This window comes from Taudactylus pleione, unplaced genomic scaffold (genome assembly GCF_031769625.1).
Source record: "Taudactylus pleione unplaced genomic scaffold, aTauple2 ptg000529l, whole genome shotgun sequence".
Taxonomy (NCBI): Eukaryota; Metazoa; Chordata; class Amphibia; order Anura; family Myobatrachidae; genus Taudactylus; species Taudactylus pleione.
In genome coordinates, this window is record NW_028284931.1 from 4,173,459 (window position 1) to 4,187,358 (window position 13,900).

The window sequence follows — 13,900 nt, forward strand, 5'->3', positions numbered from 1 at the left end:
ATATACGGGATTTCTCCACGGGCAACATTTTCAGATGGAATACATCTCGCAACAATAAACCATACTATAAACCACAGGAGACCTACACTTCCTCTGAGATGGAATCCTCGGGGGGCGAGGAACTCCCGGATAATCTAAGTGCACCCCAATATCCCCGCCACAGACAAGAGAGATATGAAGAACATCAACATCTTCCGACAACTGCTTTTTTAGGACCAAGCAGAGGAGGTCGTACCAAGTATCGTGCAAGAGGAAGACGAGGCGGGGAAAGAAGAAACATGGGAGAAACAATGGACTGGGACCACCACTACCCAATCAGGACCAAAAGGAAATAACATCTCCTCAGACACTCACAATAATTAATTTATCCAACATGACACTTACAGAGGCTGAAGAATCGGTATTAAGGAAAGGACTGTCCTTCTCACCAACACATTCTTTCGACCGTTTTGGATGGGAGAAGGATTTGAAACTGTTTGGACGAAAACTTTTACTAATAAAACATTTCGCTATCCAGAAAAAATGCGAAATGGTGGACAATCAAAGGATGACAAGAGAGACACCCTCTGAGGGAAATTGGATTCCAGATGCTGATGAGCTTGAAGCAATAGACACCCTAGAACAACTACAGGAAGAGACTATTGACAACCTTGGGGTCTATAGGAGACCAATATGCAAGAAAAAATCCATTTTCTTTCCCCCAGATTCTATCAGTCCGGAGGTAAAGATTTTCCAAGAACTGGTATCCAGAGATTTGGACAAATTATATATAAAAATAAAGAACACCAAACCAACTATGGGAAACCTCAATAAACAAGAAACCCAGGCACTGCTGAATATGAGAAAATGGAAGGAGGTAATCATTAAGCCCTCAGATAAAGGGGGAAACGTTGTCATTTGGCCAATTGAAATGTACCAGAAAGAAGCCATGAAACAATTGGAGGATATAGAGTGCTACCAACAAATTACCTTCAATCCTACAGAAAATTACATCAGTATATTTGATAGCATACAGGATCGAGCAAGACACGAAGGAATTATTTGCAAACAAGAACACGAATATTTGAAGGTGTCCAATCCAAAAATACCAACTCTATACTTGTTACCTAAAGTCCACAAAAATATTTGCGAACCACCCGGAAGACCGATTATATCGGGACTAGGTGGACTGTCTGAGAAGGCAAGCCGCTTCATTGACCTTCATCTTCGGCGCCACGTACTAGGGCTAACATCTTATATACAGGACACAGCTGACATTCTTAGAAAATTAAATGATATAAGACTGGATACACATCATTATTTAGTTACCCTAGACGTGGTGTCTTTATACACTTGCATTGACCATGATTTGGGCCTACAGGCCGTTGAATATTTTCTTAAAATGGAAGAACCATGCTAATTCCATCATTTTCTTTTGGACCTTCTGAAGTTTATCTTGACCAAGAACTATTTTACGTTCGGGGACCGCTTCTACTTGCAGAGAAGAGGAACGGCAATGGGGGCAGCTTGTGCCCCCACTTATGCCAACCTCTTCATGGGCAAGTGGGAGCGGGAGTTTGTGTTCAATGAAGCAAGAGAACCTTACACACAATATATAGGAGGATGGTGGAGGTATATAGATGACATCCTCATGATATGGGAGGGAGAAGAAGATCAACTCATCAAATTTATACAAGAATTAAACAATAACAACAGCAACATCAAACATACAAACGGAACTATACAGGAAGGAAACAGCAACAAACAGCCTACTATACCAAACTAGTGCACATTTTCCACCCACGGTTGAAAACCTCCCCAAAGGGGAATTTTTAAGATTGAAACGCAACTGCTCTGAGGCACATGTATATAAAACCAAAAGCCAGGAACTTGTGAATAGGCTGAGAGAAAGAGGATATAGCAAGAGATGTATAAAACAAGCACAAGCATGCATCTCTGAAAAACCAAGAGAAGAATTAATATTCAACGACCGTGAACAACATCTGCACAATCAAAAGCCCAAAAAGAACAAGGATGAACTAAGATTTATCTGCAATTTCTGCAAAGAATAGAGAACTATACAGGACATTATCCAACGACATTGGTCAGTCCTTCATTTAGACAAGGATCTGTCATCACTCTTGGACAAAAAGGTAACAATGGGCTGGCGACGATCTAAAAACCTTAGAGATCAACTTGTATGCAGTCATTATGTGAAACACCCTAAGAGTGTCAATAAAACACAAGGATCCTATGCCTGTGGGACCTGCAAGGCATGTTCACACATGATTAGACAAGAAAAAGTGGTTGACAAATATGGAACTGAGATAAAAATCAGGGATTTTATCAATTGCAATACTTCAGGCGTGATATATTGCCTGACTTGTAGTTGTAATCTTAGATATGTTGGCATGACGTCGAGAAATCTGAAACTACGTATCCTTGAACACGTAGGGACAATAAGAAACGCTGTCTCAGACAAAGCCAAATTTAGGAAACTCACATCAGTTGCACGCCACTTCTATGCATGTCATAATAATAACTATAAAGAACTTCAGGCATTCGGGTTGGAGAAGATCAATATGGGCATTCGAGGTGGTGACCTAACACAAGAACTACTCAAATGAGAAAGCATGTGGACTTTCAAATTGGGAGCTCTTAACCAATATGGGATGAATGAATACATAAATTACAGTGTATTTCTATAAATCTGGTATATTCAGCAATCACCTTGAAATATATGACTTTATTATTTTCTAGGACCTCTGGAACATAAGAACCATTTGAGATCTTTATTAGGGCATGAATATATTTTTGGCAAGCAGCTAGATTCAGCACTTATATTCCTTTGAAATACCTCCTGGAGCTTTATATTTGATATTAATTTCTAAACACATGACTACATATATGGTTCTTAGAATCATCTGACTATAAGAGTCATATGAGATTTACCCTATTAGAGGACAAGGTAGATGTTCTAGAATATTATTATGGACTGTGTAAATAATTGTGTACACATAGATCACACCTGATGAAATCACAATATGAATTATATTATAAAAATATTTTTCACACATGCATTATCTATATAGGATCACCTATTTATACATTATTTATATTTAATTATTTAACCTTTTCTGTTTCTCTCTCACCTTTTCTTTTATCTGTTTCACTGTGTGGTGTTTTTTGGTGTGTGTGGTTATCACTTTAATTATTGGATATACTTATCCCTTCCCATTAAGCGTCACTTTATGTATAATCATTTCACATATTTATTTGTTGTTTTCACAATTAAACATATAAAGCCATACATATTCACTTGTCCCATGCTTCTATAACACTTTTTTATTTTATTATAAACAAATTTTTCACTACATAGACTTTTTGTTTTTGAACACCTTTTTGAGAATTGTTCACTCCAATATATTTTTTATAACACTGTCATTCACTATAATATGTCTTGAAGAAAGAGATTAGGCTTCTTTACACCTTAGTGTCATTATATATGGTCTGTTTTATTAATTAATTAATGTATTCTTGACTTAACTCTGATACAATAGGACTAACCTAAATCAATATGAATTAACAAATAAATAATACATGAGTTATTTACCACTAAGTAAGAAACACACTGAGTTATCATCTGCCCACATGGGGCAGACCGGGTGATGTTTATATGTATATTTGATCAAAATCATTTGGTGTCTACAACTAAATGTATTATACCTTTTAATTTTGGCTAATTAGATAATCTTATTCATCCCTTGTATATTCACACACCCTATGCATGACCCATGACGTCGATGCCTTATTACAGCATTAGAATTGCTCACTTTAGGGTTAAAAACTACATGTACCAGCATGCTCCATTTCTTTTGAACATCATCTTACCACTTTTATGCTTTAGAAATCAGTTAAAACTGCCAAAATACTGGGTTATTATATACACATATATTTATTTCTAACACTTAATACCATCTTTTGACAAATAATCATGGGAATGAATGTATTCATTCTTTACTAATATGATCCATTCCTTGTTATGCCTGATATTAGGTTCTGATTAACCAAACCTGTCTTAAACTACACTTAACCAGTTCTGATGTATTTCAGCAGCGATTTATGCTTTGGTTCCATCTCACTGGCACTAAACTACAGATACCAGCATGCTTTGCTGTGTACCTCAATGAGATAGGCTGCCTGGATAAGCCACATGATGCTTAGACACGTAATCATTGGGCGTGGTTTATTGCCCGGGCAACCGTTCAGCATCCAATGATATCTCCCAGAAGACAGGACCTATGAATATTCACTGCACTTAAGTAGCGGCCACGTGTGACTCAGTACACACGAGGTGAACAAGCCCTCAGTCGGGCGAAACACGCGTCCTCACATGCCGCATAGTGGGGGAACCTAACAGCCGTCGCATAGCCGATGCATGGATTAGGACTTTGGGCTCCCACCACGATGGGGATGGTATTGTATTAGCCAAGAAGGCTTTATATTTATCTCTAATTCCACATGGGCTCTAATACTGGAGCAGGTAAATTGTTTCCTGCTGCATAGATCTTTACTCCCAAACTGTTGGGACGTCTTTCAACTGCAGGAGTTATACTCTATTCAGGGGGGCATAGCACTATGCATATATACTGAGATTGGCAGTTTCATAAATCTTTTCCTTTTATTTGCAGATTAAGCTGTATGCATAACGTCTATGTGAATATTATGACACTTGTGATCGCATATGATACATATGTTCATTAATGAGTAATATACTAACTGCTGCATTGTAATCTCACTTTCCCTCCTGTGCTCCCGGAATTTCTTTTGGAGCTTATTTTATGTTTTATGTATTTTGTGTATTGTATGTGAATCCCATTCTACTAACGCATTGCACATCCTAACAGCGGATTACTCTGCCATAGGAGTTCATGGGGAAATTGTAATACTGAAACAAGAGGTTCCCTCTAAGATATTTTTGCCTCAGAACTACCTTGGAGCTAATGTTATGCTTCCTTGTACTAATATATGGGAACCTTAATTTATCCATACATACCAATTAACTCTATTATTGTGATAGTTTTATGACATCTTTGACACCCTTGACCAACTGAGAATGTTTATTTTGTGATACTCTATTATTACTCTGAGTGAGTCACATAGGAGATGTCATTTGCACATATGTGTTATATCCAATTACTGCAGATATCCTACTAGGATCAAAAGGCGATTTGTTTGATATATTTTCTTGTTACATTAATTATTTATTAAGATAATACCTATTCTGTCAGAACGGTCTATCTTGACAATGTTGACGCATAAATTACAAGTGTAACAATGAAATTATGCTCATGCGTAAACTTTTTTGGTACACGATTTTTATAATAAAAATGGACTTCTCACTGTACTAGTCCTACATCGATCATTTGGTTACATCTCTGTTCTGACCTAGGTGGGGGCATTCTACCCTTTCTCATATGACTATTACTACGGCCATACATCACTAAAATGCCCAATCTCGTCTGATCTTGGAAGCTAAAAGGTGTTAGGCCTGGTTAGTACTTGGAGGGGAGACCCCCAGGGAATACCAGGTGCCGTAGATTAAAGAGGAATATTTGGGGACCCCAAGTGTGTCAGTCAGAGCACCACGAACCATACTCTTATTCGTGTATCCTATTTATGGTTAAACACCTTTACCTTTTTTTGATCACGAATACCATACCCATTGGTACGATTATTAATTATTTCGTATTTCGCCAGAGGATCACCTCAGGACCTTATTAGATCCATTTTACATTTATACTCTTATAGTTTTGTTTCTTCTTGGGGAATTCCGGTACCTCACATTTTATTTAAATATATCAAATAAAAGTTATATTTTATTATAGTTTTCTAAGTGTGCCCCAACAACTAGCCCTACTTTCCTCTTTGTTTTTGTATGTATTGTTCTTTGGGCTATGGGAGCACCACCAACAATTTTCTGAATGATCTTATTTGTAAGCAATGATCACGTATGGTTGGTCCTTTGTGGATAATATTGATCGAATTTGAGAAAATCGGCTCTGTGCAGAATCTTCCCTTTCTTCTTGCATACTTGATAATACTGATAAATTTTCAGTTTCTGATTCTCGCATGAGCATTGCAATAGGCATATTTTACAGGTACCGAATCCTATATCCCCCATACCCTAGACGTATTACACGATTAGAACAGAACCTAATATAGCCGCTACGTAAAAAGATCATTGGGAGATCAGCATCATGTCTACTTTCTCTCTGCAACATGAACTATTAGCTAGGAAGAAAATACCAGAAAATCTTGATGATATTTTCTCAGACTTGTCCATTACCAACCCGCCAAAAGATAGTTGGGAAGAGGAACATTTTAGATTAAAATCCACTCTACAGCGTCGATCCAGGGTCTCATGGGATATAACTACCCTTGAAAACTATATAAAACACAAGATTACACCCAGAGGGCTACGTCCTAAGATATTTCCAGCATTTAAGTTGGCAACAGAGAATCTTAATAAAGAGTGGGAGATGACTCTCCTGAAATGTTCCCAAGACTTAATATCCATATTAGTCAAACATAATCATATCACTTTGGACGAATGTGAAAAAGAAATTGAAACCCTGGGAAAGAAGTTGGAAAGCTGGGAGAAGGATCTGACGTTTCAAAAGACAGTAGAAAAACACAAAAAAGAATTGGAGATATACGAATTAGAAATCATAGAGAGGAAGAAACTTAAATTTAATCGTGATATACGGGATTTCTCCACGGGCAACATTTTCAGATGGAATACATCTCGCAACAATAAACCATACTATAAACCACAGGAGACCTACACTTCCTCTGAGATGGAATCCTCGGGGGGCGAGGAACTCCCGGATAATCTAAGTGCACCCCAATATCCCTGCCACAGACAAGAGAGATATGAAGAACATCAACATCTTCCGACAACTGCTTTTTTAAGACCAAGCAGAGGAGGTCGTACCAAGTATCGTGCAAGAGGAAGACGAGGCAGGGAAAGAAGAAACATGGGAGAAACAATGGACTGGGACCACCGCTACCCAATCAGGACCAAAAGGAAATAACATCTCCTCAGACACTCACAATAATTAATTTATCCAACATGACACTTACAGAGGCTGAAGAATCGGTATTAAGGAAAGGACTGTCCTTCTCACCAACACATTCTTTCGACCGTTTTGGATGGGAGAAGGATTTGAAACTGTTCGGACGAAAACTTTTACTAATAAAACATTTCGCTATCCAGAAAAAATGCGAAATGGTGGACAATCAAAGGATGACAAGAGAGACACCCTCTGAGGGAAATTGGATTCCAGATGCTGATGAGCTTGAAGCAATAGACACCCTAGAACAACTACAGGAAGAGACTATTGACAACCTTGGGGTCTATAGGAGACCAATATGCAAGAAAAAATCCATTTTCTTTCCCCCAGATTCTATCAGTCCGGAGGTAAAGATTTTCCAAGAACTGGTATCCAGAGATTTGGACAAATTATATATAAAAATAAAGAACACCAAACCAACTATGGGAAACCTCAATAAACAAGAAACCCAGGCACTGCTGAATATGAGAAAATGGAAGGAGGTAATCATTAAGCCCTCAGATAAAGGGGGAAACGTTGTCATTTGGCCAATTGAAATGTACCAGAAAGAAGCCATGAAACAATTGGAGGATATAGAGTGCTACCAACAAATTACCTTCAATCCTACAGAAAATTACATCAGTATATTTGATAGCATACAGGATCGAGCAAGACACGAAGGAATTATTTGCAAACAAGAACACGAATATTTGAAGGTGTCCAATCCAAAAATACCAACTCTATACTTGTTACCTAAAGTCCACAAAAATATTTGCGAACCACCCGGAAGACCGATTATATCGGGACTAGGTGGACTGTCTGAGAAGGCAAGCCGCTTCATTGACCTTCATCTTCGGCGCCACGTACTAGGGCTAACATCTTATATACAGGACACAGCTGACATTCTTAGAAAATTAAATGATATAAGACTGGATACACATCATTATTTAGTTACCCTAGACGTGGTGTCTTTATACACTTGCATTGACCATGATTTGGGCCTACAGGCCATTGAATATTTTCTTAAAATGGAAGAACCATGCTAATTCCATCATTTTCTTTTGGACCTTCTGAAGTTTATCTTGACCAAGAACTATTTTACGTTCGGGGACCGCTTCTACTTGCAGAGAAGAGGAACGGCAATGGGGGCAGCTTGTGCCCCCACTTATGCCAACCTCTTCATGGGCAAGTGGGAGCGGGAGTTTGTGTTCAATGAAGCAAGAGAACCTTACACACAATATATAGGAGGATGGTGGAGGTATATAGATGACATCCTCATGATATGGGAGGGAGAAGATCAACTCATCAAATTTATACAAGAATTAAACAATAACAACAGCAACATCAAACTTACCCATTTCTATAGTCAAGAATCTGTCACCTTTTTGGACTTGAAGATTTACAAAACCAATGATGGAATCATACAAACGGAACTATACAGGAAGGAAACAGCAACAAACAGCCTACTATACCAAACTAGTGCACATTTTCCACCCACGGTTGAAAACCTCCCCAAAGGGGAATTTTTAAGATTGAAACGCAACTGCTCTGAGGCACATGTATATAAAACCAAAAGCCAGGAACTTGTGAATAGGCTGAGAGAAAGAGGATATAGCAAGAGATGTATAAAACAAGCACAAGCATGCATCTCTGAAAAACCAAGAGAAGAATTAATATTCAACGACCGTGAACAACATCTGCACAATCAAAAGCCCAAAAAGAACAAGGATGAACTAAGATTTATCTGCAATTTCTGCAAAGAATGGAGAACTATTCAGGACATTATCCAACGACATTGGTCAGTCCTTCATTTAGACAAGGATCTGTCATCACTCTTGGACAAAAAGGTAACAATGGGCTGGCGACGATCTAAAAACCTTAGAGATCAACTTGTATGCAGTCATTATGTGAAACACCCTAAGAGTGTCAATAAAACACAAGGATCCTATGCCTGTGGGACCTGCAAGGCATGTCCACACATGATTAGACAAGAAAAAGTGGTTGACAAATATGGAACTGAGATAAAAATCAGGGATTTTATCAATTGCAATACTTCAGGCGTGATATATTGCCTGACTTGTAGTTGTAATCTTAGATATGTTGGCATGACGTCGAGAAATCTGAAACTACGTATCCTTGAACACGTAGGGACAATAAGAAACGCTGTCTCAGACAAAGCCAAATTTAGGAAACTCACATCAGTTGCACGCCACTTCTATGCATGTCATAATAATAACTATAAAGAACTTCAGGCATTCGGGTTGGAGAAGATCAATATGGGCATTCGAGGTGGTGACCTAACACAAGAACTACTCAAATGAGAAAGCATGTGGACTTTCAAATTGGGAGCTCTTAACCAATATGGGATGAATGAATACATAAATTACAGTGTATTTCTATAAATCTGGTATATTCAGCAATCACCTTGAAATATATGACTTTATTATTTTCTAGGACCTCTGGAACATAAGAACCATTTGAGATCTTTATTAGGGCATGAATATATTTTTGGCAAGCAGCTAGATTCAGCACTTATATTCCTTTGAAATACCTCCTGGAGCTTTATATTTGATATTAATTTCTAAACACATGACTACATATATGGTTCTTAGAATCATCTGACTATAAGAGTCATATGAGATTTACCCTATTAGAGGACAAGGTAGATGTTCTAGAATATTATTATGGACTGTGTAAATAATTGTGTACACATAGATCACACCTGATGAAATCACAATATGAATTATATTATAAAAATATTTTTCACACATGCATTATCTATATAGGATCACCTATTTATACATTATTTATATTTAATTATTTAACCTTTTCTGTTTCTCTCTCACCTTTTCTTTTATCTGTTTCACTGTGTGGTGTTTTTTGGTGTGTGTGGTTATCACTTTAATTATTGGATATACTTATCCCTTCCCATTAAGCGTCACTTTATGTATAATCATTTCACATATTTATTTGTTGTTTTCACAATTAAACATATAAAGCCATACATATTCACTTGTCCCATGCTTCTATAACACTTTTTTATTTTATTATAAACAAATTTTTCACTACATAGACTTTTTGTTTTTGAACACTTTTTTGAGAATTGTTCACTCCAATATATATTTTTTATAACACTGTCATTCACTATAATATGTCTTGAAGAAAGAGATTAGGCTTCTTTACACCTTAGTGTCATTATATATGGTCTGTTTTATTAATTAATTAATGTATTCTTGACTTAACTCTGATACAATAGGACTAACCTAAATCAATATGAATTAACAAATAAATAATACATGAGTTATTTACCACTAAGTAAGAAACACACTGTGTTATCATCTGCCCACATGGGGCAGACCGGGTGATGTTTATATGTATATTTGATCAAAATCATTTGGTGTCTACAACTAAATGTATTATACCTTTTAATTTTGGCTAATTAGATAATCTTATTCATCCCTTGTATATTCACACACCCTATGCATGACCCATGACGTCGATGCCTTATTACAGCATTAGAATTGCTCACTTTAGGGTTAAAAACTACATGTACCAGCATGCTCCATTTCTTTTGAACATCATCTTACCACTTTTATGCTTTAGAAATCGGTTAAAACTGCCAAAATACTGGGTTATTATATACACATATATTTATTTCTAACAATTAATACCATCTTTTGACAAATAATCATGGGAATGAATGTATTCATTCTTTACTAATATGATCCATTCCTTGTTATGCCTGATATTAGGTTCTGATCAACCAGACCTGTCTTACTCTACACTTAACCAGTTCTGATGTATTTCAGCAGCGATTTACGCTTTGGTTCCATCTCACTGGCACTAAACTACAGATACCAGCATGCTTTGCTGTGTACCTCAATGAGATAGGCTGCCTGGATAAGCCACATGATTGCTTAGACACGTAATTATTGCCCGGGCAACCGTTCAGCATCCAATGATATCTCCCAGAAGACGGGACCTATGAATATTCACTGCACTTAAGTAGCGGCCACGTGTGACTCAGTACACACGAGGTGAACAAGCCCTCAGTCGGGCGAAACGCGCATCCTCACATGCCGCATAGTGAGGGAACCTAACAGCCATCGCATAGCCGATGCATGGATTAGGACTTTGGGCTCCCACCACAATGGGGATGGTATTGTATTAGCCAAGAAGGCTTTATATTTATCTCTAATTCCACATGGGCTCTAATACTGGAGCAGGTAAATTGTTTCCTGCTGCATAGATCTTTACTCCCAAACTGTTGGGATGTCTTTCAACTGCAGGAGTTATACTCTATTCAGGGGGGCATAGCACCATGCATATATACTGAGATTGGCAGTTTCATAAATCTTTTCCTTTTATTTGCAGATTAAGCTGTATGCATAACGTCTATGTGAATATTATGACACTTGTGATCGCATATGATACATATGTTCCTTAATGAGTAATATACTAACTGCTGCATTGTAATCTCACTTTCCCTCCTGTATATATATATATATATATATATATATATATATATATATATATATGTATATGGGAACCTTAATTTATCCATACATAACAATTAACTCTATTATTGTGATAGTTTTATGACATCTTTGACACCCTTGACCAACTGAGAATGTTTATTTTGTGATACTCTATTATTACTCTGAGTGAGTCACATAGGAGATGTCATTTGCACATATGTGTTATATCCAATTACTGCAGATATCCTACTAGGATCAAAAGGCGATTTGTTTGATATATTTTCTTGTTACATTAATTATTTATTAAGATAATACCTATTCTGTCAGAACGGTCTATCTTGACAATGTTGACGCATAAATTACAAGTGTAACAATGAAATTATGCTCATGCGTAAACTTTTTTGGTACACGATTTTTATAATAAAAATGGACTTCTCACTGTACTAGTCCTACATCGATCATTTGGTTACGTCTCTGTTCTGACCTAGGTGGGGGCATTCTACCCTTTCTCATATGACTATTACTACGGCCATACATCACTAAAATGCCCAATCTCGTCTGATCTTGGAAGCTAAAAGGTGTTAGGCCTGGTTACTACTTGGAGGGGAGACCCCCAGGGAATACCAGGTGCCGTAGATTAAAGAGGAATATTTGGGGACCCCAAGTGTGTCAGTCAGAGCACCACGAACCATACTCTTATTCGTGTATCCTATTTATGGTTAAACACCTTTACCTTTTTTTGATCACGAATACCATACCCATTGGTACGATTATTAATTATTTAGTATTTCACCAGAGGATCACCTCAGGACCTTATTAGATCCATTTTACATTTATACTCTCATAGTTTTGTTTCTTCTTGGGGGATTCCGGTACCTCACATTTTATTTAAATATATCAAATAAAAGTTATATTTTATTATAGTTTTCTAAGTGTGCCCCAACAACTAGCCCTACTTTCCTCTTTGTTTTTGTATAGAAAATGTAGATATAACATTTTACACAGATGGGAGTTGTCATAGACAAACTGACACTGGAGAGTTATGTACAGGTTATGCTGTGGTAAATGATGAGGACATTATAGAAGCCGAACCTTTAGGCCCACCACACTCAGCCCAAGTGGCGGAACTGGTGGCACTAAAGAGAGCATGTGAATTAGCAGAAGGTAAATCTGCAAAATATCTACACTGACTCTAGGTACACCTTCGGGGTAGTACACAATTTTGGTGCCTTATGGCGTCTGAGAAGATTTATGACAGCAGCAGGCACACCAATTGCACATTCCAAACATATTAAAGGACTACTAACAGCAATCCAATTGCCAAAGGCAGTGGCAGTAATTAAGTGTAAAGCCCATACATGTGAGGATGATCCGGTGTCACTAGGCAACAACAGGGCAGACGAAGCTGCAAAATGGGCAGCAGGGTTAAAAATGAATGTACCAACTGAACAAATCATGACTTTTTCAAACAATTGATATGCTGAAATTAATTGAGATGCAATATGTGTGTTCTATTCAGGAAAAGTCAGTCTGGAGGTCCAAGGGATGTGGGCAAGAGTCCTCTGGACTCTGGAGAGACAGACAAGGTAAGCCAGTGGCTCCCAAGGCATACTACCCAAGCCTGGCTGAGGCAGCGCATGGTCTGACTCATCTGGGAAAGCAATGTATGTGTAAATTGGTTAGAGCATACTGGTGCGCACCGGGTTTTTCTTCTCAAGTGGAAAAGAGAGCAATGTAATGTCTGACCTGCTTGAGGAAAAACATTGGGAAAATGATCCCTACTGAACCATCACACATTCCTCCGACTGACGGACCTTTCCAGATTAATACAAATTGATTTCATCCAATTACCACCCTGCAGGAATCTCAAGAAAACACTGATGTGTTTTCCAATTGGGTTGAGGCATACCCAGCTGCCACTAATACTGCTGCATTCACTGCCAAGAAAATTGTTTAGGAGTTTGTGTGCAGATACGGGTGTGCTCTCACGTGCCCCAAGGACAGCATAATGTAGGATTAGTGACATTCTCATTAAATATCTCTGAAATTTTAGAATTGCAAAAAGGGAAGACACTGGATGGAAAATTTCTTAATACCAAACCACCCCATTTTCAACTCCACCAGTACCAGGCAGATAAAACACTTATATGTTTAAACATCACCAACTCCAATGAACCAGGAAGTTGGGAAGTGACTGGGAATAACCAGACGATGACCTTCTCACAAAGAGCTGACCGTGAGCCTATGAATTATGAACTGTTACGCAAAATTAGGTCAGGTGGAAGACACTTCCGGTATAAATATACACTGAGTAACACCAAATAAATG

The 13,900-nt window shown here is 37.7% G+C and overlaps 1 protein-coding gene and 2 pseudogenes across 1 annotated transcript in view; 2 read left to right on the forward strand and 1 right to left on the reverse strand.

The window, feature by feature from the left end:
• The window catches only part of TEKTIP1 (tektin bundle interacting protein 1), a 140,015-nt gene that overhangs the window by 103,056 nt on the left and 23,059 nt on the right, over nt 1–13,900 (reverse strand). The window lies entirely within an intron of this gene.
• LOC148501193 (5S ribosomal RNA) lies at nt 5,465–5,582 on the forward strand (annotated as a pseudogene).
• Nucleotides 12,094–12,211, forward strand: LOC148501194 (5S ribosomal RNA; annotated as a pseudogene).